The 26,180-nt window shown below is 46.5% G+C and overlaps 16 non-coding genes across 16 annotated transcripts; all 16 read left to right on the top strand.

The window, feature by feature from the left end:
• The first annotated feature begins 1,088 nt into the window (after nt 1-1,088).
• LOC142282009 (U2 spliceosomal RNA) lies at nt 1,089-1,279 on the top strand. The gene has a single exon (XR_012743992.1). It is a non-coding gene; the product is annotated as a U2 spliceosomal RNA (small nuclear RNA).
• Nucleotides 1,280-2,666: 1,387 nt separating this feature from the next.
• LOC142282008 (U2 spliceosomal RNA) lies at nt 2,667-2,857 on the top strand. The gene has a single exon (XR_012743991.1). It is a non-coding gene; the product is annotated as a U2 spliceosomal RNA (small nuclear RNA).
• A 1,388-nt stretch (nt 2,858-4,245) lies between these two features.
• On the top strand, nt 4,246-4,436 carry LOC142282007 (U2 spliceosomal RNA). The gene has a single exon (XR_012743990.1). It is a non-coding gene; the product is annotated as a U2 spliceosomal RNA (small nuclear RNA).
• Nucleotides 4,437-5,823: 1,387 nt separating this feature from the next.
• LOC142282006 (U2 spliceosomal RNA) lies at nt 5,824-6,014 on the top strand. The gene has a single exon (XR_012743989.1). It is a non-coding gene; the product is annotated as a U2 spliceosomal RNA (small nuclear RNA).
• A 1,387-nt stretch (nt 6,015-7,401) lies between these two features.
• On the top strand, nt 7,402-7,592 carry LOC142282005 (U2 spliceosomal RNA). The gene has a single exon (XR_012743988.1). It is a non-coding gene; the product is annotated as a U2 spliceosomal RNA (small nuclear RNA).
• Nucleotides 7,593-9,184: 1,592 nt separating this feature from the next.
• On the top strand, nt 9,185-9,369 carry LOC142282012 (U2 spliceosomal RNA). Its single transcript, XR_012743995.1, has one exon. It is a non-coding gene; the product is annotated as a U2 spliceosomal RNA (small nuclear RNA).
• A 1,387-nt stretch (nt 9,370-10,756) lies between these two features.
• LOC142282003 (U2 spliceosomal RNA) lies at nt 10,757-10,947 on the top strand. Its single transcript, XR_012743987.1, has one exon. It is a non-coding gene; the product is annotated as a U2 spliceosomal RNA (small nuclear RNA).
• Nucleotides 10,948-12,334: 1,387 nt separating this feature from the next.
• Nucleotides 12,335-12,525, top strand: LOC142282002 (U2 spliceosomal RNA). Its single transcript, XR_012743986.1, has one exon. It is a non-coding gene; the product is annotated as a U2 spliceosomal RNA (small nuclear RNA).
• A 1,387-nt stretch (nt 12,526-13,912) lies between these two features.
• Nucleotides 13,913-14,103, top strand: LOC142282001 (U2 spliceosomal RNA). Its single transcript, XR_012743985.1, has one exon. It is a non-coding gene; the product is annotated as a U2 spliceosomal RNA (small nuclear RNA).
• A 1,387-nt stretch (nt 14,104-15,490) lies between these two features.
• On the top strand, nt 15,491-15,681 carry LOC142282000 (U2 spliceosomal RNA). The gene has a single exon (XR_012743984.1). It is a non-coding gene; the product is annotated as a U2 spliceosomal RNA (small nuclear RNA).
• A 1,387-nt stretch (nt 15,682-17,068) lies between these two features.
• Nucleotides 17,069-17,259, top strand: LOC142282015 (U2 spliceosomal RNA). Its single transcript, XR_012743998.1, has one exon. It is a non-coding gene; the product is annotated as a U2 spliceosomal RNA (small nuclear RNA).
• Nucleotides 17,260-18,646: 1,387 nt separating this feature from the next.
• LOC142282014 (U2 spliceosomal RNA) lies at nt 18,647-18,837 on the top strand. The gene has a single exon (XR_012743997.1). It is a non-coding gene; the product is annotated as a U2 spliceosomal RNA (small nuclear RNA).
• Nucleotides 18,838-20,429: 1,592 nt separating this feature from the next.
• Nucleotides 20,430-20,614, top strand: LOC142282010 (U2 spliceosomal RNA). Its single transcript, XR_012743993.1, has one exon. It is a non-coding gene; the product is annotated as a U2 spliceosomal RNA (small nuclear RNA).
• Nucleotides 20,615-22,001: 1,387 nt separating this feature from the next.
• Nucleotides 22,002-22,192, top strand: LOC142282013 (U2 spliceosomal RNA). The gene has a single exon (XR_012743996.1). It is a non-coding gene; the product is annotated as a U2 spliceosomal RNA (small nuclear RNA).
• Nucleotides 22,193-23,579: 1,387 nt separating this feature from the next.
• Nucleotides 23,580-23,770, top strand: LOC142282011 (U2 spliceosomal RNA). Its single transcript, XR_012743994.1, has one exon. It is a non-coding gene; the product is annotated as a U2 spliceosomal RNA (small nuclear RNA).
• A 1,387-nt stretch (nt 23,771-25,157) lies between these two features.
• Nucleotides 25,158-25,348, top strand: LOC142281999 (U2 spliceosomal RNA). The gene has a single exon (XR_012743983.1). It is a non-coding gene; the product is annotated as a U2 spliceosomal RNA (small nuclear RNA).
• The last annotated feature ends 832 nt before the right edge of the window (nt 25,349-26,180 follow it).

Here is a 26,180-nt window from a genome sequence, read left to right as displayed (position 1 = left end):
GCTGCTGCAGTGACCACAGGTGTGATAACATCTAGAATTGGCATCTGGTGCGATCTCTCCGCTTCCACTCCAAAGAAAGTTACCTGTTTATTCCTATCATGCATTGGTTTTTGGGGTTTTCTTTGAGTAATGATGATCTCTTTAGTAGTCTGTTGGCGCCCTCTCCTGGAGGAATAGTTTGCTTGCTCTTGGACATTCTAAAAGAGAGGTCATGATAGACATTGAGCTTCTGAGCTCAATTGGGGACAGTCATGGGTGATGAATGTTTGCAACCTACTGCGAAGCCTCATACCGCAATATAAGGAACGTCAAATACTAAGAAAGGGCGGCCTATGAAAGAATTACTACTTTCAATAAGTACACTTAAACGGCTAATTGGGAATAGAAAAACTGTAAAAAGCCCTCTGAGAAAGCCCCCCTCTAACCTTTGATAGTAAGCTTTTCTGTAGTCTGCCTGTTGATGTATTTTCCGTTTGAACTGTGCACAACATGAAGAGACGGAACACTGGCGGCTTGTCACAATGCCCCCCGATGACATCACAATAGCGCTGCTGCCTAGAAAACAAGCTGCGCAGAAGAAGTTGTTCTTTGGGTGGGAGGGTGGGCTAGTGGAAGGAGGGGGCAATCTCTTTTTTTCCCGGGTGGTAGGGGGATGACAGGAGAAGGGAAGCGGGTGGTGAGAAAGGTACAGAGGGCAGGGTTTGGGGGCTGGGAAGGAAAGGGAAAAGATTAGGGTTTGGGGATGATGAAAGGGCTTTCTACGGGTAAGGATGGCAAAGGGTGGCAGTGACGGAAAGTCAGGCAACCTGTCCTGTCCGTCTTTTTGTATCGTGAATTGGAAAGACTGCAAGGGGGAGGGGAGTTGCTTGCGCCCTAAAGGAGGAGTTATTCAGATTCATTGCAGTGGGCGGCGGCTGCAAAACGCACCATTCTTCTTGTTTTGGCTCTGCAAAGCAGCCTTTTCAAGGGTTGGCTTGGGTGACAAAATGTCTTGTGTAGGCGTGGGTTTGTCTCCCTCTCGCTCTCTCTCCCTAAGATGTGTCCGGCATAGGCCAGGGTGCCACTCGAGGCCCAAACCAATTCTGGTTATCGCTTCTCGGCCTTTTGGCTAAGATCAAGTGTAGTATCTGTTCTTATCAGTTTAATATCTGATACGTCCCCTATCTGGGGACCATATATTAAATGGATTTTTAGAACAGGGAGATGGAAAAAGAGCTTGCTCTGTCCACTCCACGCATTGACCTGGTATTGCAGTACCTCCAGGAACGGTGCACCCCTTCTTAACCCAGTTTCCAAAAGCAGAACTCAATTCACCTGATTCATATTAGCCCGATTTAATGAATTGGAAGAAAGCATACGTCTTCATATGCACCTCAATTTGGCCCATTCACTTTTCACACTTCCTCCTTTTGTTTTTTATCTTTCACACTTTTGACTTTCTTTATTCATCCAAATAGCAAACTCATCACCACTCAACCTGACCAACTCGGCTATGTCCCCGTGCTGCAGTTCTCTGTCTTATCTAGATCATTTGCAATTGAATGGAATAGATCCCTTTTGGACAAAGTGGATTCACCTGCTGCTGCAGTGACCACAGGTGTGATAACATCTAGAATTGGCATCTGGTGCGATCTCTCCGCTTCCACTCCAAAGAAAGTTACCTGTTTATTCCTATCATGCATTGGTTTTTGGGGTTTTCTTTGAGTAATGATGATCTCTTTAGTAGTCTGTTGGCGCCCTCTCCTGGAGGAATAGTTTGCTTGCTCTTGGACATTCTAAAAGAGAGGTCATGATAGACATTGAGCTTCTGAGCTCAATTGGGGACAGTCATGGGTGATGAATGTTTGCAACCTACTGCGAAGCCTCATACCGCAATATAAGGAACGTCAAATACTAAGAAAGGGCGGCCTATGAAAGAATTACTACTTTCAATAAGTACACTTAAACGGCTAATTGGGAATAGAAAAACTGTAAAAAGCCCTCTGAGAAAGCCCCCCTCTAACCTTTGATAGTAAGCTTTTCTGTAGTCTGCCTGTTGATGTATTTTCCGTTTGAACTGTGCACAACATGAAGAGACGGAACACTGGCGGCTTGTCACAATGCCCCCCGATGACATCACAATAGCGCTGCTGCCTAGAAAACAAGCTGCGCAGAAGAAGTTGTTCTTTGGGTGGGAGGGTGGGCTAGTGGAAGGAGGGGGCAATCTCTTTTTTTCCCGGGTGGTAGGGGGATGACAGGAGAAGGGAAGCGGGTGGTGAGAAAGGTACAGAGGGCAGGGTTTGGGGGCTGGGAAGGAAAGGGAAAAGATTAGGGTTTGGGGATGATGAAAGGGCTTTCTACGGGTAAGGATGGCAAAGGGTGGCAGTGACGGAAAGTCAGGCAACCTGTCCTGTCCGTCTTTTTGTATCGTGAATTGGAAAGACTGCAAGGGGGAGGGGAGTTGCTTGCGCCCTAAAGGAGGAGTTATTCAGATTCATTGCAGTGGGCGGCGGCTGCAAAACGCACCATTCTTCTTGTTTTGGCTCTGCAAAGCAGCCTTTTCAAGGGTTGGCTTGGGTGACAAAATGTCTTGTGTAGGCGTGGGTTTGTCTCCCTCTCGCTCTCTCTCCCTAAGATGTGTCCGGCATAGGCCAGGGTGCCACTCGAGGCCCAAACCAATTCTGGTTATCGCTTCTCGGCCTTTTGGCTAAGATCAAGTGTAGTATCTGTTCTTATCAGTTTAATATCTGATACGTCCCCTATCTGGGGACCATATATTAAATGGATTTTTAGAACAGGGAGATGGAAAAAGAGCTTGCTCTGTCCACTCCACGCATTGACCTGGTATTGCAGTACCTCCAGGAACGGTGCACCCCTTCTTAACCCAGTTTCCAAAAGCAGAACTCAATTCACCTGATTCATATTAGCCCGATTTAATGAATTGGAAGAAAGCATACGTCTTCATATGCACCTCAATTTGGCCCATTCACTTTTCACACTTCCTCCTTTTGTTTTTTATCTTTCACACTTTTGACTTTCTTTATTCATCCAAATAGCAAACTCATCACCACTCAACCTGACCAACTCGGCTATGTCCCCGTGCTGCAGTTCTCTGTCTTATCTAGATCATTTGCAATTGAATGGAATAGATCCCTTTTGGACAAAGTGGATTCACCTGCTGCTGCAGTGACCACAGGTGTGATAACATCTAGAATTGGCATCTGGTGCGATCTCTCCGCTTCCACTCCAAAGAAAGTTACCTGTTTATTCCTATCATGCATTGGTTTTTGGGGTTTTCTTTGAGTAATGATGATCTCTTTAGTAGTCTGTTGGCGCCCTCTCCTGGAGGAATAGTTTGCTTGCTCTTGGACATTCTAAAAGAGAGGTCATGATAGACATTGAGCTTCTGAGCTCAATTGGGGACAGTCATGGGTGATGAATGTTTGCAACCTACTGCGAAGCCTCATACCGCAATATAAGGAACGTCAAATACTAAGAAAGGGCGGCCTATGAAAGAATTACTACTTTCAATAAGTACACTTAAACGGCTAATTGGGAATAGAAAAACTGTAAAAAGCCCTCTGAGAAAGCCCCCCTCTAACCTTTGATAGTAAGCTTTTCTGTAGTCTGCCTGTTGATGTATTTTCCGTTTGAACTGTGCACAACATGAAGAGACGGAACACTGGCGGCTTGTCACAATGCCCCCCGATGACATCACAATAGCGCTGCTGCCTAGAAAACAAGCTGCGCAGAAGAAGTTGTTCTTTGGGTGGGAGGGTGGGCTAGTGGAAGGAGGGGGCAATCTCTTTTTTTCCCGGGTGGTAGGGGGATGACAGGAGAAGGGAAGCGGGTGGTGAGAAAGGTACAGAGGGCAGGGTTTGGGGGCTGGGAAGGAAAGGGAAAAGATTAGGGTTTGGGGATGATGAAAGGGCTTTCTACGGGTAAGGATGGCAAAGGGTGGCAGTGACGGAAAGTCAGGCAACCTGTCCTGTCCGTCTTTTTGTATCGTGAATTGGAAAGACTGCAAGGGGGAGGGGAGTTGCTTGCGCCCTAAAGGAGGAGTTATTCAGATTCATTGCAGTGGGCGGCGGCTGCAAAACGCACCATTCTTCTTGTTTTGGCTCTGCAAAGCAGCCTTTTCAAGGGTTGGCTTGGGTGACAAAATGTCTTGTGTAGGCGTGGGTTTGTCTCCCTCTCGCTCTCGTCTCCCTAAGATGTGTCCGGCATAGGCCAGGGTGCCACTCGAGGCCCAAACCAATTCTGGTTATCGCTTCTCGGCCTTTTGGCTAAGATCAAGTGTAGTATCTGTTCTTATCAGTTTAATATCTGATACGTCCCCTATCTGGGGACCATATATTAAATGGATTTTTAGAACAGGGAGATGGAAAAAGAGCTTGCTCTGTCCACTCCACGCATTGACCTGGTATTGCAGTACCTCCAGGAACGGTGCACCCCTTCTTAACCCAGTTTCCAAAAGCAGAACTCAATTCACCTGATTCATATTAGCCCGATTTAATGAATTGGAAGAAAGCATACGTCTTCATATGCACCTCAATTTGGCCCATTCACTTTTCACACTTCCTCCTTTTGTTTTTTATCTTTCACACTTTTGACTTTCTTTATTCATCCAAATAGCAAACTCATCACCACTCAACCTGACCAACTCGGCTATGTCCCCGTGCTGCAGTTCTCTGTCTTATCTAGATCATTTGCAATTGAATGGAATAGATCCCTTTTGGACAAAGTGGATTCACCTGCTGCTGCAGTGACCACAGGTGTGATAACATCTAGAATTGGCATCTGGTGCGATCTCTCCGCTTCCACTCCAAAGAAAGTTACCTGTTTATTCCTATCATGCATTGGTTTTTGGGGTTTTCTTTGAGTAATGATGATCTCTTTAGTAGTCTGTTGGCGCCCTCTCCTGGAGGAATAGTTTGCTTGCTCTTGGACATTCTAAAAGAGAGGTCATGATAGACATTGAGCTTCTGAGCTCAATTGGGGACAGTCATGGGTGATGAATGTTTGCAACCTACTGCGAAGCCTCATACCGCAATATAAGGAACGTCAAATACTAAGAAAGGGCGGCCTATGAAAGAATTACTACTTTCAATAAGTACACTTAAACGGCTAATTGGGAATAGAAAAACTGTAAAAAGCCCTCTGAGAAAGCCCCCCTCTAACCTTTGATAGTAAGCTTTTCTGTAGTCTGCCTGTTGATGTATTTTCCGTTTGAACTGTGCACAACATGAAGAGACGGAACACTGGCGGCTTGTCACAATGCCCCCCGATGACATCACAATAGCGCTGCTGCCTAGAAAACAAGCTGCGCAGAAGAAGTTGTTCTTTGGGTGGGAGGGTGGGCTAGTGGAAGGAGGGGGCAATCTCTTTTTTTCCCGGGTGGTAGGGGGATGACAGGAGAAGGGAAGCGGGTGGTGAGAAAGGTACAGAGGGCAGGGTTTGGGGGCTGGGAAGGAAAGGGAAAAGATTAGGGTTTGGGGATGATGAAAGGGCTTTCTACGGGTAAGGATGGCAAAGGGTGGCAGTGACGGAAAGTCAGGCAACCTGTCCTGTCCGTCTTTTTGTATCGTGAATTGGAAAGACTGCAAGGGGGAGGGGAGTTGCTTGCGCCCTAAAGGAGGAGTTATTCAGATTCATTGCAGTGGGCGGCGGCTGCAAAACGCACCATTCTTCTTGTTTTGGCTCTGCAAAGCAGCCTTTTCAAGGGTTGGCTTGGGTGACAAAATGTCTTGTGTAGGCGTGGGTTTGTCTCCCTCTCGCTCTCTCTCCCTAAGATGTGTCCGGCATAGGCCAGGGTGCCACTCGAGGCCCAAACCAATTCTGGTTATCGCTTCTCGGCCTTTTGGCTAAGATCAAGTGTAGTATCTGTTCTTATCAGTTTAATATCTGATACGTCCCCTATCTGGGGACCATATATTAAATGGATTTTTAGAACAGGGAGATGGAAAAAGAGCTTGCTCTGTCCACTCCACGCATTGACCTGGTATTGCAGTACCTCCAGGAACGGTGCACCCCTTCTTAACCCAGTTTCCAAAAGCAGAACTCAATTCACCTGATTCATATTAGCCCGATTTAATGAATTGGAAGAAAGCATACGTCTTCATATGCACCTCAATTTGGCCCATTCACTTTTCACACTTCCTCCTTTTGTTTTTTATCTTTCACACTTTTGACTTTCTTTATTCATCCAAATAGCAAACTCATCACCACTCAACCTGACCAACTCGGCTATGTCCCCGTGCTGCAGTTCTCTGTCTTATCTAGATCATTTGCAATTGAATGGAATAGATCCCTTTTGGACAAAGTGGATTCACCTGCTGCTGCAGTGACCACAGGTGTGATAACATCTAGAATTGGCATCTGGTGCGATCTCTCCGCTTCCACTCCAAAGAAAGTTACCTGTTTATTCCTATCATGCATTGGTTTTTGGGGTTTTCTTTGAGTAATGATGATCTCTTTAGTAGTCTGTTGGCGCCCTCTCCTGGAGGAATAGTTTGCTTGCTCTTGGACATTCTAAAAGAGAGGTCATGATAGACATTGAGCTTCTGAGCTCAATTGGGGACAGTCATGGGTGATGAATGTTTGCAACCTACTGCGAAGCCTCATACCGCAATATAAGGAACGTCAAATACTAAGAAAGGGCGGCCTATGAAAGAATTACTACTTTCAATAAGTACACTTAAACGGCTAATTGGGAATAGAAAAACTGTAAAAAGCCCTCTGAGAAAGCCCCCCTCTAACCTTTGATAGTAAGCTTTTCTGTAGTCTGCCTGTTGATGTATTTTCCGTTTGAACTGTGCACAACATGAAGAGACGGAACACTGGCGGCTTGTCACAATGCCCCCCGATGACATCACAATAGCGCTGCTGCCTAGAAAACAAGCTGCGCAGAAGAAGTTGTTCTTTGGGTGGGAGGGTGGGCTAGTGGAAGGAGGGGGCAATCTCTTTTTTTCCCGGGTGGTAGGGGGATGACAGGAGAAGGGAAGCGGGTGGTGAGAAAGGTACAGAGGGCAGGGTTTGGGGGCTGGGAAGGAAAGGGAAAAGATTAGGGTTTGGGGATGATGAAAGGGCTTTCTACGGGTAAGGATGGCAAAGGGTGGCAGTGACGGAAAGTCAGGCAACCTGTCCTGTCCGTCTTTTTGTATCGTGAATTGGAAAGACTGCAAGGGGGAGGGGAGTTGCTTGCGCCCTAAAGGAGGAGTTATTCAGATTCATTGCAGTGGGCGGCGGCTGCAAAACGCACCATTCTTCTTGTTTTGGCTCTGCAAAGCAGCCTTTTCAAGGGTTGGCTTGGGTGACAAAATGTCTTGTGTAGGCGTGGGTTTGTCTCCCTCTCGCTCTCTCTCCCTAAGATGTGTCCGGCATAGGCCAGGGTGCCACTCGAGGCCCAAACCAATTCTGGTTATCGCTTCTCGGCCTTTTGGCTAAGATCAAGTGTAGTATCTGTTCTTATCAGTTTAATATCTGATACGTCCCCTATCTGGGGACCATATATTAAATGGATTTTTAGAACAGGGAGATGGAAAAAGAGCTTGCTCTGTCCACTCCACGCATTGACCTGGTATTGCAGTACCTCCAGGAACGGTGCACCCCTTCTTAACCCAGTTTCCAAAAGCAGAACTCAATTCACCTGATTCATATTAGCCCGATTTAATGAATTGGAAGAAAGCATACGTCTTCATATGCACCTCAATTTGGCCCATTCACTTTTCACACTTCCTCCTTTTGTTTTTTATCTTTCACACTTTTGACTTTCTTTATTCATCCAAATAGCAAACTCATCACCACTCAACCTGACCAACTCGGCTATGTCCCCGTGCTGCAGTTCTCTGTCTTATCTAGATCATTTGCAATTGAATGGAATAGATCCCTTTTGGACAAAGTGGATTCACCTGCTGCTGCAGTGACCACAGGTGTGATAACATCTAGAATTGGCATCTGGTGCGATCTCTCCGCTTCCACTCCAAAGAAAGTTACCTGTTTATTCCTATCATGCATTGGTTTTTGGGGTTTTCTTTGAGTAATGATGATCTCTTTAGTAGTCTGTTGGCGCCCTCTCCTGGAGGAATAGTTTGCTTGCTCTTGGACATTCTAAAAGAGAGGTCATGATAGACATTGAGCTTCTGAGCTCAATTGGGGACAGTCATGGGTGATGAATGTTTGCAACCTACTGCGAAGCCTCATACCGCAATATAAGGAACGTCAAATACTAAGAAAGGGCGGCCTATGAAAGAATTACTACTTTCAATAAGTACACTTAAACGGCTAATTGGGAATAGAAAAACTGTAAAAAGCCCTCTGAGAAAGCCCCCCTCTAACCTTTGATAGTAAGCTTTTCTGTAGTCTGCCTGTTGATGTATTTTCCGTTTGAACTGTGCACAACATGAAGAGACGGAACACTGGCGGCTTGTCACAATGCCCCCCGATGACATCACAATAGCGCTGCTGCCTAGAAAACAAGCTGCGCAGAAGAAGTTGTTCTTTGGGTGGGAGGGTGGGCTAGTGGAAGGAGGGGGCAATCTCTTTTTTTCCCGGGTGGTAGGGGGATGACAGGAGAAGGGAAGCGGGTGGTGAGAAAGGTACAGAGGGCAGGGTTTGGGGGCTGGGAAGGAAAGGGAAAAGATTAGGGTTTGGGGATGATGAAAGGGCTTTCTACGGGTAAGGATGGCAAAGGGTGGCAGTGACGGAAAGTCAGGCAACCTGTCCTGTCCGTCTTTTTGTATCGTGAATTGGAAAGACTGCAAGGGGGAGGGGAGTTGCTTGCGCCCTAAAGGAGGAGTTATTCAGATTCATTGCAGTGGGCGGCGGCTGCAAAACGCACCATTCTTCTTGTTTTGGCTCTGCAAAGCAGCCTTTTCAAGGGTTGGCTTGGGTGACAAAATGTCTTGTGTAGGCGTGGGTTTGTCTCCCTCTCGCTCTCTCTCCCTAAGATGTGTCCGGCATAGGCCAGGGTGCCACTCGAGGCCCAAACCAATTCTGGTTATCGCTTCTCGGCCTTTTGGCTAAGATCAAGTGTAGTCCCTTCATTGGGTTTGCCTTGGTCTTGGCTGGGAGGGGCCCGGGCTTGCACAACCGCCGGCCTCGGGGATTGTTGCGCCTTTTGGTGCTTACGTCCCCTTATGGCTGGTGGTTCCTGGGCTCGGGAGGCGATCACCTGCGGCACTGCGCTTTTGTGTGGTGGCCGATGACCGTTTTCTGAAAATTGCGGATGTAATCTCATCTGTTCTTATCAGTTTAATATCTGATACGTCCCCTATCTGGGGACCATATATTAAATGGATTTTTAGAACAGGGAGATGGAAAAAGAGCTTGCTCTGTCCACTCCACGCATTGACCTGGTATTGCAGTACCTCCAGGAACGGTGCACCCCTTCTTAACCCAGTTTCCAAAAGCAGAACTCAATTCACCTGATTCATATTAGCCCGATTTAATGAATTGGAAGAAAGCATACGTCTTCATATGCACCTCAATTTGGCCCATTCACTTTTCACACTTCCTCCTTTTGTTTTTTATCTTTCACACTTTTGACTTTCTTTATTCATCCAAATAGCAAACTCATCACCACTCAACCTGACCAACTCGGCTATGTCCCCGTGCTGCAGTTCTCTGTCTTATCTAGATCATTTGCAATTGAATGGAATAGATCCCTTTTGGACAAAGTGGATTCACCTGCTGCTGCAGTGACCACAGGTGTGATAACATCTAGAATTGGCATCTGGTGCGATCTCTCCGCTTCCACTCCAAAGAAAGTTACCTGTTTATTCCTATCATGCATTGGTTTTTGGGGTTTTCTTTGAGTAATGATGATCTCTTTAGTAGTCTGTTGGCGCCCTCTCCTGGAGGAATAGTTTGCTTGCTCTTGGACATTCTAAAAGAGAGGTCATGATAGACATTGAGCTTCTGAGCTCAATTGGGGACAGTCATGGGTGATGAATGTTTGCAACCTACTGCGAAGCCTCATACCGCAATATAAGGAACGTCAAATACTAAGAAAGGGCGGCCTATGAAAGAATTACTACTTTCAATAAGTACACTTAAACGGCTAATTGGGAATAGAAAAACTGTAAAAAGCCCTCTGAGAAAGCCCCCCTCTAACCTTTGATAGTAAGCTTTTCTGTAGTCTGCCTGTTGATGTATTTTCCGTTTGAACTGTGCACAACATGAAGAGACGGAACACTGGCGGCTTGTCACAATGCCCCCCGATGACATCACAATAGCGCTGCTGCCTAGAAAACAAGCTGCGCAGAAGAAGTTGTTCTTTGGGTGGGAGGGTGGGCTAGTGGAAGGAGGGGGCAATCTCTTTTTTTCCCGGGTGGTAGGGGGATGACAGGAGAAGGGAAGCGGGTGGTGAGAAAGGTACAGAGGGCAGGGTTTGGGGGCTGGGAAGGAAAGGGAAAAGATTAGGGTTTGGGGATGATGAAAGGGCTTTCTACGGGTAAGGATGGCAAAGGGTGGCAGTGACGGAAAGTCAGGCAACCTGTCCTGTCCGTCTTTTTGTATCGTGAATTGGAAAGACTGCAAGGGGGAGGGGAGTTGCTTGCGCCCTAAAGGAGGAGTTATTCAGATTCATTGCAGTGGGCGGCGGCTGCAAAACGCACCATTCTTCTTGTTTTGGCTCTGCAAAGCAGCCTTTTCAAGGGTTAGCTTGGGTGACAAAATGTCTTGTGTAGGCGTGGGTTTGTCTCCCTCTCGCTCTCTCTCCCTAAGATGTGTCCGGCATAGGCCAGGGTGCCACTCGAGGCCCAAACCAATTCTGGTTATCGCTTCTCGGCCTTTTGGCTAAGATCAAGTGTAGTATCTGTTCTTATCAGTTTAATATCTGATACGTCCCCTATCTGGGGACCATATATTAAATGGATTTTTAGAACAGGGAGATGGAAAAAGAGCTTGCTCTGTCCACTCCACGCATTGACCTGGTATTGCAGTACCTCCAGGAACGGTGCACCCCTTCTTAACCCAGTTTCCAAAAGCAGAACTCAATTCACCTGATTCATATTAGCCCGATTTAATGAATTGGAAGAAAGCATACGTCTTCATATGCACCTCAATTTGGCCCATTCACTTTTCACACTTCCTCCTTTTGTTTTTTATCTTTCACACTTTTGACTTTCTTTATTCATCCAAATAGCAAACTCATCACCACTCAACCTGACCAACTCGGCTATGTCCCCGTGCTGCAGTTCTCTGTCTTATCTAGATCATTTGCAATTGAATGGAATAGATCCCTTTTGGACAAAGTGGATTCACCTGCTGCTGCAGTGACCACAGGTGTGATAACATCTAGAATTGGCATCTGGTGCGATCTCTCCGCTTCCACTCCAAAGAAAGTTACCTGTTTATTCCTATCATGCATTGGTTTTTGGGGTTTTCTTTGAGTAATGATGATCTCTTTAGTAGTCTGTTGGCGCCCTCTCCTGGAGGAATAGTTTGCTTGCTCTTGGACATTCTAAAAGAGAGGTCATGATAGACATTGAGCTTCTGAGCTCAATTGGGGACAGTCATGGGTGATGAATGTTTGCAACCTACTGCGAAGCCTCATACCGCAATATAAGGAACGTCAAATACTAAGAAAGGGCGGCCTATGAAAGAATTACTACTTTCAATAAGTACACTTAAACGGCTAATTGGGAATAGAAAAACTGTAAAAAGCCCTCTGAGAAAGCCCCCCTCTAACCTTTGATAGTAAGCTTTTCTGTAGTCTGCCTGTTGATGTATTTTCCGTTTGAACTGTGCACAACATGAAGAGACGGAACACTGGCGGCTTGTCACAATGCCCCCCGATGACATCACAATAGCGCTGCTGCCTAGAAAACAAGCTGCGCAGAAGAAGTTGTTCTTTGGGTGGGAGGGTGGGCTAGTGGAAGGAGGGGGCAATCTCTTTTTTTCCCGGGTGGTAGGGGGATGACAGGAGAAGGGAAGCGGGTGGTGAGAAAGGTACAGAGGGCAGGGTTTGGGGGCTGGGAAGGAAAGGGAAAAGATTAGGGTTTGGGGATGATGAAAGGGCTTTCTACGGGTAAGGATGGCAAAGGGTGGCAGTGACGGAAAGTCAGGCAACCTGTCCTGTCCGTCTTTTTGTATCGTGAATTGGAAAGACTGCAAGGGGGAGGGGAGTTGCTTGCGCCCTAAAGGAGGAGTTATTCAGATTCATTGCAGTGGGCGGCGGCTGCAAAACGCACCATTCTTCTTGTTTTGGCTCTGCAAAGCAGCCTTTTCAAGGGTTGGCTTGGGTGACAAAATGTCTTGTGTAGGCGTGGGTTTGTCTCCCTCTCGCTCTCTCTCCCTAAGATGTGTCCGGCATAGGCCAGGGTGCCACTCGAGGCCCAAACCAATTCTGGTTATCGCTTCTCGGCCTTTTGGCTAAGATCAAGTGTAGTATCTGTTCTTATCAGTTTAATATCTGATACGTCCCCTATCTGGGGACCATATATTAAATGGATTTTTAGAACAGGGAGATGGAAAAAGAGCTTGCTCTGTCCACTCCACGCATTGACCTGGTATTGCAGTACCTCCAGGAACGGTGCACCCCTTCTTAACCCAGTTTCCAAAAGCAGAACTCAATTCACCTGATTCATATTAGCCCGATTTAATGAATTGGAAGAAAGCATACGTCTTCATATGCACCTCAATTTGGCCCATTCACTTTTCACACTTCCTCCTTTTGTTTTTTATCTTTCACACTTTTGACTTTCTTTATTCATCCAAATAGCAAACTCATCACCACTCAACCTGACCAACTCGGCTATGTCCCCGTGCTGCAGTTCTCTGTCTTATCTAGATCATTTGCAATTGAATGGAATAGATCCCTTTTGGACAAAGTGGATTCACCTGCTGCTGCAGTGACCACAGGTGTGATAACATCTAGAATTGGCATCTGGTGCGATCTCTCCGCTTCCACTCCAAAGAAAGTTACCTGTTTATTCCTATCATGCATTGGTTTTTGGGGTTTTCTTTGAGTAATGATGATCTCTTTAGTAGTCTGTTGGCGCCCTCTCCTGGAGGAATAGTTTGCTTGCTCTTGGACATTCTAAAAGAGAGGTCATGATAGACATTGAGCTTCTGAGCTCAATTGGGGACAGTCATGGGTGATGAATGTTTGCAACCTACTGCGAAGCCTCATACCGCAATATAAGGAACGTCAAATACTAAGAAAGGGCGGCCTATGAAAGAATTACTACTTTCAATAAGTACACTTAAACGGCTAATTGGGAATAGAAAAACTGTAAAAAGCCCTCTGAGAAAGCCCCCCTCTAACCTTTGATAGTAAGCTTTTCTGTAGTCTGCCTGTTGATGTATTTTCCGTTTGAACTGTGCACAACATGAAGAGACGGAACACTGGCGGCTTGTCACAATGCCCCCCGATGACATCACAATAGCGCTGCTGCCTAGAAAACAAGCTGCGCAGAAGAAGTTGTTCTTTGGGTGGGAGGGTGGGCTAGTGGAAGGAGGGGGCAATCTCTTTTTTTCCCGGGTGGTAGGGGGATGACAGGAGAAGGGAAGCGGGTGGTGAGAAAGGTACAGAGGGCAGGGTTTGGGGGCTGGGAAGGAAAGGGAAAAGATTAGGGTTTGGGGATGATGAAAGGGCTTTCTACGGGTAAGGATGGCAAAGGGTGGCAGTGACGGAAAGTCAGGCAACCTGTCCTGTCCGTCTTTTTGTATCGTGAATTGGAAAGACTGCAAGGGGGAGGGGAGTTGCTTGCGCCCTAAAGGAGGAGTTATTCAGATTCATTGCAGTGGGCGGCGGCTGCAAAACGCACCATTCTTCTTGTTTTGGCTCTGCAAAGCAGCCTTTTCAAGGGTTGGCTTGGGTGACAAAATGTCTTGTGTAGGCGTGGGTTTGTCTCCCTCTCGCTCTCTCTCCCTAAGATGTGTCCGGCATAGGCCAGGGTGCCACTCGAGGCCCAAACCAATTCTGGTTATCGCTTCTCGGCCTTTTGGCTAAGATCAAGTGTAGTATCTGTTCTTATCAGTTTAATATCTGATACGTCCCCTATCTGGGGACCATATATTAAATGGATTTTTAGAACAGGGAGATGGAAAAAGAGCTTGCTCTGTCCACTCCACGCATTGACCTGGTATTGCAGTACCTCCAGGAACGGTGCACCCCTTCTTAACCCAGTTTCCAAAAGCAGAACTCAATTCACCTGATTCATATTAGCCCGATTTAATGAATTGGAAGAAAGCATACGTCTTCATATGCACCTCAATTTGGCCCATTCACTTTTCACACTTCCTCCTTTTGTTTTTTATCTTTCACACTTTTGACTTTCTTTATTCATCCAAATAGCAAACTCATCACCACTCAACCTGACCAACTCGGCTATGTCCCCGTGCTGCAGTTCTCTGTCTTATCTAGATCATTTGCAATTGAATGGAATAGATCCCTTTTGGACAAAGTGGATTCACCTGCTGCTGCAGTGACCACAGGTGTGATAACATCTAGAATTGGCATCTGGTGCGATCTCTCCGCTTCCACTCCAAAGAAAGTTACCTGTTTATTCCTATCATGCATTGGTTTTTGGGGTTTTCTTTGAGTAATGATGATCTCTTTAGTAGTCTGTTGGCGCCCTCTCCTGGAGGAATAGTTTGCTTGCTCTTGGACATTCTAAAAGAGAGGTCATGATAGACATTGAGCTTCTGAGCTCAATTGGGGACAGTCATGGGTGATGAATGTTTGCAACCTACTGCGAAGCCTCATACCGCAATATAAGGAACGTCAAATACTAAGAAAGGGCGGCCTATGAAAGAATTACTACTTTCAATAAGTACACTTAAACGGCTAATTGGGAATAGAAAAACTGTAAAAAGCCCTCTGAGAAAGCCCCCCTCTAACCTTTGATAGTAAGCTTTTCTGTAGTCTGCCTGTTGATGTATTTTCCGTTTGAACTGTGCACAACATGAAGAGACGGAACACTGGCGGCTTGTCACAATGCCCCCCGATGACATCACAATAGCGCTGCTGCCTAGAAAACAAGCTGCGCAGAAGAAGTTGTTCTTTGGGTGGGAGGGTGGGCTAGTGGAAGGAGGGGGCAATCTCTTTTTTTCCCGGGTGGTAGGGGGATGACAGGAGAAGGGAAGCGGGTGGTGAGAAAGGTACAGAGGGCAGGGTTTGGGGGCTGGGAAGGAAAGGGAAAAGATTAGGGTTTGGGGATGATGAAAGGGCTTTCTACGGGTAAGGATGGCAAAGGGTGGCAGTGACGGAAAGTCAGGCAACCTGTCCTGTCCGTCTTTTTGTATCGTGAATTGGAAAGACTGCAAGGGGGAGGGGAGTTGCTTGCGCCCTAAAGGAGGAGTTATTCAGATTCATTGCAGTGGGCGGCGGCTGCAAAACGCACCATTCTTCTTGTTTTGGCTCTGCAAAGCAGCCTTTTCAAGGGTTGGCTTGGGTGACAAAATGTCTTGTGTAGGCGTGGGTTTGTCTCCCTCTCGCTCTCTCTCCCTAAGATGTGTCCGGCATAGGCCAGGGTGCCACTCGAGGCCCAAACCAATTCTGGTTATCGCTTCTCGGCCTTTTGGCTAAGATCAAGTGTAGTATCTGTTCTTATCAGTTTAATATCTGATACGTCCCCTATCTGGGGACCATATATTAAATGGATTTTTAGAACAGGGAGATGGAAAAAGAGCTTGCTCTGTCCACTCCACGCATTGACCTGGTATTGCAGTACCTCCAGGAACGGTGCACCCCTTCTTAACCCAGTTTCCAAAAGCAGAACTCAATTCACCTGATTCATATTAGCCCGATTTAATGAATTGGAAGAAAGCATACGTCTTCATATGCACCTCAATTTGGCCCATTCACTTTTCACACTTCCTCCTTTTGTTTTTTATCTTTCACACTTTTGACTTTCTTTATTCATCCAAATAGCAAACTCATCACCACTCAACCTGACCAACTCGGCTATGTCCCCGTGCTGCAGTTCTCTGTCTTATCTAGATCATTTGCAATTGAATGGAATAGATCCCTTTTGGACAAAGTGGATTCACCTGCTGCTGCAGTGACCACAGGTGTGATAACATCTAGAATTGGCATCTGGTGCGATCTCTCCGCTTCCACTCCAAAGAAAGTTACCTGTTTATTCCTATCATGCATTGGTTTTTGGGGTTTTCTTTGAGTAATGATGATCTCTTTAGTAGTCTGTTGGCGCCCTCTCCTGGAGGAATAGTTTGCTTGCTCTTGGACATTCTAAAAGAGAGGTCATGATAGACATTGAGCTTCTGAGCTCAATTGGGGACAGTCATGGGTGATGAATGTTTGCAACCTACTGCGAAGCCTCATACCGCAATATAAGGAACGTCAAATACTAAGAAAGGGCGGCCTATGAAAGAATTACTACTTTCAATAAGTACACTTAAACGGCTAATTGGGAATAGAAAAACTGTAAAAAGCCCTCTGAGAAAGCCCCCCTCTAACCTTTGATAGTAAGCTTTTCTGTAGTCTGCCTGTTGATGTATTTTCCGTTTGAACTGTGCACAACATGAAGAGACGGAACACTGGCGGCTTGTCACAATGCCCCCCGATGACATCACAATAGCGCTGCTGCCTAGAAAACAAGCTGCGCAGAAGAAGTTGTTCTTTGGGTGGGAGGGTGGGCTAGTGGAAGGAGGGGGCAATCTCTTTTTTTCCCGGGTGGTAGGGGGATGACAGGAGAAGGGAAGCGGGTGGTGAGAAAGGTACAGAGGGCAGGGTTTGGGGGCTGGGAAGGAAAGGGAAAAGATTAGGGTTTGGGGATGATGAAAGGGCTTTCTACGGGTAAGGATGGCAAAGGGTGGCAGTGACGGAAAGTCAGGCAACCTGTCCTGTCCGTCTTTTTGTATCGTGAATTGGAAAGACTGCAAGGGGGAGGGGAGTTGCTTGCGCCCTAAAGGAGGAGTTATTCAGATTCATTGCAGTGGGCGGCGGCTGCAAAACGCACCATTCTTCTTGTTTTGGCTCTGCAAAGCAGCCTTTTCAAGGGTTGGCTTGGGTGACAAAATGTCTTGTGTAGGCGTGGGTTTGTCTCCCTCTCGCTCTCTCTCCCTAAGATGTGTCCGGCATAGGCCAGGGTGCCACTCGAGGCCCAAACCAATTCTGGTTATCGCTTCTCGGCCTTTTGGCTAAGATCAAGTGTAGTATCTGTTCTTATCAGTTTAATATCTGATACGTCCCCTATCTGGGGACCATATATTAAATGGATTTTTAGAACAGGGAGATGGAAAAAGAGCTTGCTCTGTCCACTCCACGCATTGACCTGGTATTGCAGTACCTCCAGGAACGGTGCACCCCTTCTTAACCCAGTTTCCAAAAGCAGAACTCAATTCACCTGATTCATATTAGCCCGATTTAATGAATTGGAAGAAAGCATACGTCTTCATATGCACCTCAATTTGGCCCATTCACTTTTCACACTTCCTCCTTTTGTTTTTTATCTTTCACACTTTTGACTTTCTTTATTCATCCAAATAGCAAACTCATCACCACTCAACCTGACCAACTCGGCTATGTCCCCGTGCTGCAGTTCTCTGTCTTATCTAGATCATTTGCAATTGAATGGAATAGATCCCTTTTGGACAAAGTGGATTCACCTGCTGCTGCAGTGACCACAGGTGTGATAACATCTAGAATTGGCATCTGGTGCGATCTCTCCGCTTCCACTCCAAAGAAAGTTACCTGTTTATTCCTATCATGCATTGGTTTTTGGGGTTTTCTTTGAGTAATGATGATCTCTTTAGTAGTCTGTTGGCGCCCTCTCCTGGAGGAATAGTTTGCTTGCTCTTGGACATTCTAAAAGAGAGGTCATGATAGACATTGAGCTTCTGAGCTCAATTGGGGACAGTCATGGGTGATGAATGTTTGCAACCTACTGCGAAGCCTCATACCGCAATATAAGGAACGTCAAATACTAAGAAAGGGCGGCCTATGAAAGAATTACTACTTTCAATAAGTACACTTAAACGGCTAATTGGGAATAGAAAAACTGTAAAAAGCCCTCTGAGAAAGCCCCCCTCTAACCTTTGATAGTAAGCTTTTCTGTAGTCTGCCTGTTGATGTATTTTCCGTTTGAACTGTGCACAACATGAAGAGACGGAACACTGGCGGCTTGTCACAATGCCCCCCGATGACATCACAATAGCGCTGCTGCCTAGAAAACAAGCTGCGCAGAAGAAGTTGTTCTTTGGGTGGGAGGGTGGGCTAGTGGAAGGAGGGGGCAATCTCTTTTTTTCCCGGGTGGTAGGGGGATGACAGGAGAAGGGAAGCGGGTGGTGAGAAAGGTACAGAGGGCAGGGTTTGGGGGCTGGGAAGGAAAGGGAAAAGATTAGGGTTTGGGGATGATGAAAGGGCTTTCTACGGGTAAGGATGGCAAAGGGTGGCAGTGACGGAAAGTCAGGCAACCTGTCCTGTCCGTCTTTTTGTATCGTGAATTGGAAAGACTGCAAGGGGGAGGGGAGTTGCTTGCGCCCTAAAGGAGGAGTTATTCAGATTCATTGCAGTGGGCGGCGGCTGCAAAACGCACCATTCTTCTTGTTTTGGCTCTGCAAAGCAGCCTTTTCAAGGGTTGGCTTGGGTGACAAAATGTCTTGTGTAGGCGTGGGTTTGTCTCCCTCTCGCTCTCTCTCCCTAAGATGTGTCCGGCATAGGCCAGGGTGCCACTCGAGGCCCAAACCAATTCTGGTTATCGCTTCTCGGCCTTTTGGCTAAGATCAAGTGTAGTATCTGTTCTTATCAGTTTAATATCTGATACGTCCCCTATCTGGGGACCATATATTAAATGGATTTTTAGAACAGGGAGATGGAAAAAGAGCTTGCTCTGTCCACTCCACGCATTGACCTGGTATTGCAGTACCTCCAGGAACGGTGCACCCCTTCTTAACCCAGTTTCCAAAAGCAGAACTCAATTCACCTGATTCATATTAGCCCGATTTAATGAATTGGAAGAAAGCATACGTCTTCATATGCACCTCAATTTGGCCCATTCACTTTTCACACTTCCTCCTTTTGTTTTTTATCTTTCACACTTTTGACTTTCTTTATTCATCCAAATAGCAAACTCATCACCACTCAACCTGACCAACTCGGCTATGTCCCCGTGCTGCAGTTCTCTGTCTTATCTAGATCATTTGCAATTGAATGGAATAGATCCCTTTTGGACAAAGTGGATTCACCTGCTGCTGCAGTGACCACAGGTGTGATAACATCTAGAATTGGCATCTGGTGCGATCTCTCCGCTTCCACTCCAAAGAAAGTTACCTGTTTATTCCTATCATGCATTGGTTTTTGGGGTTTTCTTTGAGTAATGATGATCTCTTTAGTAGTCTGTTGGCGCCCTCTCCTGGAGGAATAGTTTGCTTGCTCTTGGACATTCTAAAAGAGAGGTCATGATAGACATTGAGCTTCTGAGCTCAATTGGGGACAGTCATGGGTGATGAATGTTTGCAACCTACTGCGAAGCCTCATACCGCAATATAAGGAACGTCAAATACTAAGAAAGGGCGGCCTATGAAAGAATTACTACTTTCAATAAGTACACTTAAACGGCTAATTGGGAATAGAAAAACTGTAAAAAGCCCTCTGAGAAAGCCCCCCTCTAACCTTTGATAGTAAGCTTTTCTGTAGTCTGCCTGTTGATGTATTTTCCGTTTGAACTGTGCACAACATGAAGAGACGGAACACTGGCGGCTTGTCACAATGCCCCCCGATGACATCACAATAGCGCTGCTGCCTAGAAAACAAGCTGCGCAGAAGAAGTTGTTCTTTGGGTGGGAGGGTGGGCTAGTGGAAGGAGGGGGCAATCTCTTTTTTTCCCGGGTGGTAGGGGGATGACAGGAGAAGGGAAGCGGGTGGTGAGAAAGGTACAGAGGGCAGGGTTTGGGGGCTGGGAAGGAAAGGGAAAAGATTAGGGTTTGGGGATGATGAAAGGGCTTTCTACGGGTAAGGATGGCAAAGGGTGGCAGTGACGGAAAGTCAGGCAACCTGTCCTGTCCGTCTTTTTGTATCGTGAATTGGAAAGACTGCAAGGGGGAGGGGAGTTGCTTGCGCCCTAAAGGAGGAGTTATTCAGATTCATTGCAGTGGGCGGCGGCTGCAAAACGCACCATTCTTCTTGTTTTGGCTCTGCAAAGCAGCCTTTTCAAGGGTTGGCTTGGGTGACAAAATGTCTTGTGTAGGCGTGGGTTTGTCTCCCTCTCGCTCTCTCTCCCTAAGATGTGTCCGGCATAGGCCAGGGTGCCACTCGAGGCCCAAACCAATTCTGGTTATCGCTTCTCGGCCTTTTGGCTAAGATCAAGTGTAGTCCCTTCATTGGGTTTGCCTTGGTCTTGGCTGGGAGGGGCCCGGGCTTGCACAACCGCCGGCCTCGGGGATTGTTGCGCCTTTTGGTGCTTACGTCCCCTTATGGCTGGTGGTTCCTGGGCTCGGGAGGCGATCACCTGCGGCACTGCGCTTTTGTGTGGTGGCCGATGACCGTTTTCTGAAAATTGCGGATGTAATCTCATCTGTTCTTATCAGTTTAATATCTGATACGTCCCCTATCTGGGGACCATATATTAAATGGATTTTTAGAACAGGGAGATGGAAAAAGAGCTTGCTCTGTCCACTCCACGCATTGACCTGGTATTGCAGTACCTCCAGGAACGGTGCACCCCTTCTTAACCCAGTTTCCAAAAGCAGAACTCAATTCACCTGATTCATATTAGCCCGATTTAATGAATTGGAAGAAAGCATACGTCTTCATATGCACCTCAATTTGGCCCATTCACTTTTCACACTTCCTCCTTTTGTTTTTTATCTTTCACACTTTTGACTTTCTTTATTCATCCAAATAGCAAACTCATCACCACTCAACCTGACCAACTCGGCTATGTCCCCGTGCTGCAGTTCTCTGTCTTATCTAGATCATTTGCAATTGAATGGAATAGATCCCTTTTGGACAAAGTGGATTCACCTGCTGCTGCAGTGACCACAGGTGTGATAACATCTAGAATTGGCATCTGGTGCGATCTCTCCGCTTCCACTCCAAAGAAAGTTACCTGTTTATTCCTATCATGCATTGGTTTTTGGGGTTTTCTTTGAGTAATGATGATCTCTTTAGTAGTCTGTTGGCGCCCTCTCCTGGAGGAATAGTTTGCTTGCTCTTGGACATTCTAAAAGAGAGGTCATGATAGACATTGAGCTTCTGAGCTCAATTGGGGACAGTCATGGGTGATGAATGTTTGCAACCTACTGCGAAGCCTCATACCGCAATATAAGGAACGTCAAATACTAAGAAAGGGCGGCCTATGAAAGAATTACTACTTTCAATAAGTACACTTAAACGGCTAATTGGGAATAGAAAAACTGTAAAAAGCCCTCTGAGAAAGCCCCCCTCTAACCTTTGATAGTAAGCTTTTCTGTAGTCTGCCTGTTGATGTATTTTCCGTTTGAACTGTGCACAACATGAAGAGACGGAACACTGGCGGCTTGTCACAATGCCCCCCGATGACATCACAATAGCGCTGCTGCCTAGAAAACAAGCTGCGCAGAAGAAGTTGTTCTTTGGGTGGGAGGGTGGGCTAGTGGAAGGAGGGGGCAATCTCTTTTTTTCCCGGGTGGTAGGGGGATGACAGGAGAAGGGAAGCGGGTGGTGAGAAAGGTACAGAGGGCAGGGTTTGGGGGCTGGGAAGGAAAGGGAAAAGATTAGGGTTTGGGGATGATGAAAGGGCTTTCTACGGGTAAGGATGGCAAAGGGTGGCAGTGACGGAAAGTCAGGCAACCTGTCCTGTCCGTCTTTTTGTATCGTGAATTGGAAAGACTGCAAGGGGGAGGGGAGTTGCTTGCGCCCTAAAGGAGGAGTTATTCAGATTCATTGCAGTGGGCGGCGGCTGCAAAACGCACCATTCTTCTTGTTTTGGCTCTGCAAAGCAGCCTTTTCAAGGGTTAGCTTGGGTGACAAAATGTCTTGTGTAGGCGTGGGTTTGTCTCCCTCTCGCTCTCTCTCCCTAAGATGTGTCCGGCATAGGCCAGGGTGCCACTCGAGGCCCAAACCAATTCTGGTTATCGCTTCTCGGCCTTTTGGCTAAGATCAAGTGTAGTATCTGTTCTTATCAGTTTAATATCTGATACGTCCCCTATCTGGGGACCATATATTAAATGGATTTTTAGAACAGGGAGATGGAAAAAGAGCTTGCTCTGTCCACTCCACGCATTGACCTGGTATTGCAGTACCTCCAGGAACGGTGCACCCCTTCTTAACCCAGTTTCCAAAAGCAGAACTCAATTCACCTGATTCATATTAGCCCGATTTAATGAATTGGAAGAAAGCATACGTCTTCATATGCACCTCAATTTGGCCCATTCACTTTTCACACTTCCTCCTTTTGTTTTTTATCTTTCACACTTTTGACTTTCTTTATTCATCCAAATAGCAAACTCATCACCACTCAACCTGACCAACTCGGCTATGTCCCCGTGCTGCAGTTCTCTGTCTTATCTAGATCATTTGCAATTGAATGGAATAGATCCCTTTTGGACAAAGTGGATTCACCTGCTGCTGCAGTGACCACAGGTGTGATAACATCTAGAATTGGCATCTGGTGCGATCTCTCCGCTTCCACTCCAAAGAAAGTTACCTGTTTATTCCTATCATGCATTGGTTTTTGGGGTTTTCTTTGAGTAATGATGATCTCTTTAGTAGTCTGTTGGCGCCCTCTCCTGGAGGAATAGTTTGCTTGCTCTTGGACATTCTAAAAGAGAGGTCATGATAGACATTGAGCTTCTGAGCTCAATTGGGGACAGTCATGGGTGATGAATGTTTGCAACCTACTGCGAAGCCTCATACCGCAATATAAGGAACGTCAAATACTAAGAAAGGGCGGCCTATGAAAGAATTACTACTTTCAATAAGTACACTTAAACGGCTAATTGGGAATAGAAAAACTGTAAAAAGCCCTCTGAGAAAGCCCCCCTCTAACCTTTGATAGTAAGCTTTTCTGTAGTCTGCCTGTTGATGTATTTTCCGTTTGAACTGTGCACAACATGAAGAGACGGAACACTGGCGGCTTGTCACAATGCCCCCCGATGACATCACAATAGCGCTGCTGCCTAGAAAACAAGCTGCGCAGAAGAAGTTGTTCTTTGGGTGGGAGGGTGGGCTAGTGGAAGGAGGGGGCAATCTCTTTTTTTCCCGGGTGGTAGGGGGATGACAGGAGAAGGGAAGCGGGTGGTGAGAAAGGTACAGAGGGCAGGGTTTGGGGGCTGGGAAGGAAAGGGAAAAGATTAGGGTTTGGGGATGATGAAAGGGCTTTCTACGGGTAAGGATGGCAAAGGGTGGCAGTGACGGAAAGTCAGGCAACCTGTCCTGTCCGTCTTTTTGTATCGTGAATTGGAAAGACTGCAAGGGGGAGGGGAGTTGCTTGCGCCCTAAAGGAGGAGTTATTCAGATTCATTGCAGTGGGCGGCGGCTGCAAAACGCACCATTCTTCTTGTTTTGGCTCTGCAAAGCAGCCTTTTCAAGGGTTGGCTTGGGTGACAAAATGTCTTGTGTAGGCGTGGGTTTGTCTCCCTCTCGCTCTCTCTCCCTAAGATGTGTCCGGCATAGGCCAGGGTGCCACTCGAGGCCCAAACCAATTCTGGTTATCGCTTCTCGGCCTTTTGGCTAAGATCAAGTGTAGTATCTGTTCTTATCAGTTTAATATCTGATACGTCCCCTATCTGGGGACCATATATTAAATGGATTTTTAGAACAGGGAGATGGAAAAAGAGCTTGCTCTGTCCACTCCACGCATTGACCTGGTATTGCAGTACCTCCAGGAACGGTGCACCCCTTCTTAACCCAGTTTCCAAAAGCAGAACTCAATTCACCTGATTCATATTAGCCCGATTTAATGAATTGGAAGAAAGCATACGTCTTCATATGCACCTCAATTTGGCCCATTCACTTTTCACACTTCCTCCTTTTGTTTTTTATCTTTCACACTTTTGACTTTCTTTATTCATCCAAATAGCAAACTCATCACCACTCAACCTGACCAACTCGGCTATGTCCCCGTGCTGCAGTTCTCTGTCTTATCTAGATCATTTGCAATTGAATGGAATAGATCCCTTTTGGACAAAGTGGATTCACCTGCTGCTGCAGTGACCACAGGTGTGATAACATCTAGAATTGGCATCTGGTGCGATCTCTCCGCTTCCACTCCAAAGAAAGTTACCTGTTTATTCCTATCATGCATTGGTTTTTGGGGTTTTCTTTGAGTAATGATGATCTCTTTAGTAGTCTGTTGGCGCCCTCTCCTGGAGGAATAGTTTGCTTGCTCTTGGACATTCTAAAAGAGAGGTCATGATAGACATTGAGCTTCTGAGCTCAATTGGGGACAGTCATGGGTGATGAATGTTTGCAACCTACTGCGAAGCCTCATACCGCAATATAAGGAACGTCAAATACTAAGAAAGGGCGGCCTATGAAAGAATTACTACTTTCAATAAGTACACTTAAACGGCTAATTGGGAATAGAAAAACTGTAAAAAGCCCTCTGAGAAAGCCCCCCTCTAACCTTTGATAGTAAGCTTTTCTGTAGTCTGCCTGTTGATGTATTTTCCGTTTGAACTGTGCACAACATGAAGAGACGGAACACTGGCGGCTTGTCACAATGCCCCCCGATGACATCACAATAGCGCTGCTGCCTAGAAAACAAGCTGCGCAGAAGAAGTTGTTCTTTGGGTGGGAGGGTGGGCTAGTGGAAGGAGGGGGCAATCTCTTTTTTTCCCGGGTGGTAGGGGGATGACAGGAGAAGGGAAGCGGGTGGTGAGAAAGGTACAGAGGGCAGGGTTTGGGGGCTGGGAAGGAAAGGGAAAAGATTAGGGTTTGGGGATGATGAAAGGGCTTTCTACGGGTAAGGATGGCAAAGGGTGGCAGTGACGGAAAGTCAGGCAACCTGTCCTGTCCGTCTTTTTGTATCGTGAATTGGAAAGACTGCAAGGGGGAGGGGAGTTGCTTGCGCCCTAAAGGAGGAGTTATTCAGATTCATTGCAGTGGGCGGCGGCTGCAAAACGCACCATTCTTCTTGTTTTGGCTCTGCAAAGCAGCCTTTTCAAGGGTTGGCTTGGGTGACAAAATGTCTTGTGTAGGCGTGGGTTTGTCTCCCTCTCGCTCTCTCTCCCTAAGATGTGTCCGGCATAGGCCAGGGTGCCACTCGAGGCCCAAACCAATTCTGGTTATCGCTTCTCGGCCTTTTGGCTAAGATCAAGTGTAGTATCTGTTCTTATCAGTTTAATATCTGATACGTCCCCTATCTGGGGACCATATATTAAATGGATTTTTAGAACAGGGAGATGGAAAAAGAGCTTGCTCTGTCCACTCCACGCATTGACCTGGTATTGCAGTACCTCCAGGAACGGTGCACCCCTTCTTAACCCAGTTTCCAAAAGCAGAACTCAATTCACCTGATTCATATTAGCCCGATTTAATGAATTGGAAGAAAGCATACGTCTTCATATGCACCTCAATTTGGCCCATTCACTTTTCACACTTCCTCCTTTTGTTTTTTATCTTTCACACTTTTGACTTTCTTTATTCATCCAAATAGCAAACTCATCACCACTCAACCTGACCAACTCGGCTATGTCCCCGTGCTGCAGTTCTCTGTCTTATCTAGATCATTTGCAATTGAATGGAATAGATCCCTTTTGGACAAAGTGGATTCACCTGCTGCTGCAGTGACCACAGGTGTGATAACATCTAGAATTGGCATCTGGTGCGATCTCTCCGCTTCCACTCCAAAGAAAGTTACCTGTTTATTCCTATCATGCATTGGTTTTTGGGGTTTTCTTTGAGTAATGATGATCTCTTTAGTAGTCTGTTGGCGCCCTCTCCTGGAGGAATAGTTTGCTTGCTCTTGGACATTCTAAAAGAGAGGTCATGATAGACATTGAGCTTCTGAGCTCAATTGGGGACAGTCATGGGTGATGAATGTTTGCAACCTACTGCGAAGCCTCATACCGCAATATAAGGAACGTCAAATACTAAGAAAGGGCGGCCTATGAAAGAATTACTACTTTCAATAAGTACACTTAAACGGCTAATTGGGAATAGAAAAACTGTAAAAAGCCCTCTGAGAAAGCCCCCCTCTAACCTTTGATAGTAAGCTTTTCTGTAGTCTGCCTGTTGATGTATTTTCCGTTTGAACTGTGCACAACATGAAGAGACGGAACACTGGCGGCTTGTCACAATGCCCCCCGAT

The sequence above is a fragment of the Anomaloglossus baeobatrachus genome, unplaced genomic scaffold (genome assembly GCF_048569485.1).
Source record: "Anomaloglossus baeobatrachus isolate aAnoBae1 unplaced genomic scaffold, aAnoBae1.hap1 Scaffold_4913, whole genome shotgun sequence".
NCBI classification, from domain to species: Eukaryota; Metazoa; Chordata; class Amphibia; order Anura; family Aromobatidae; genus Anomaloglossus; species Anomaloglossus baeobatrachus.
The sequence above is the reverse complement of the archived record's forward strand: the minus strand, read 5'-3'. Positions and strand labels throughout refer to the sequence as shown.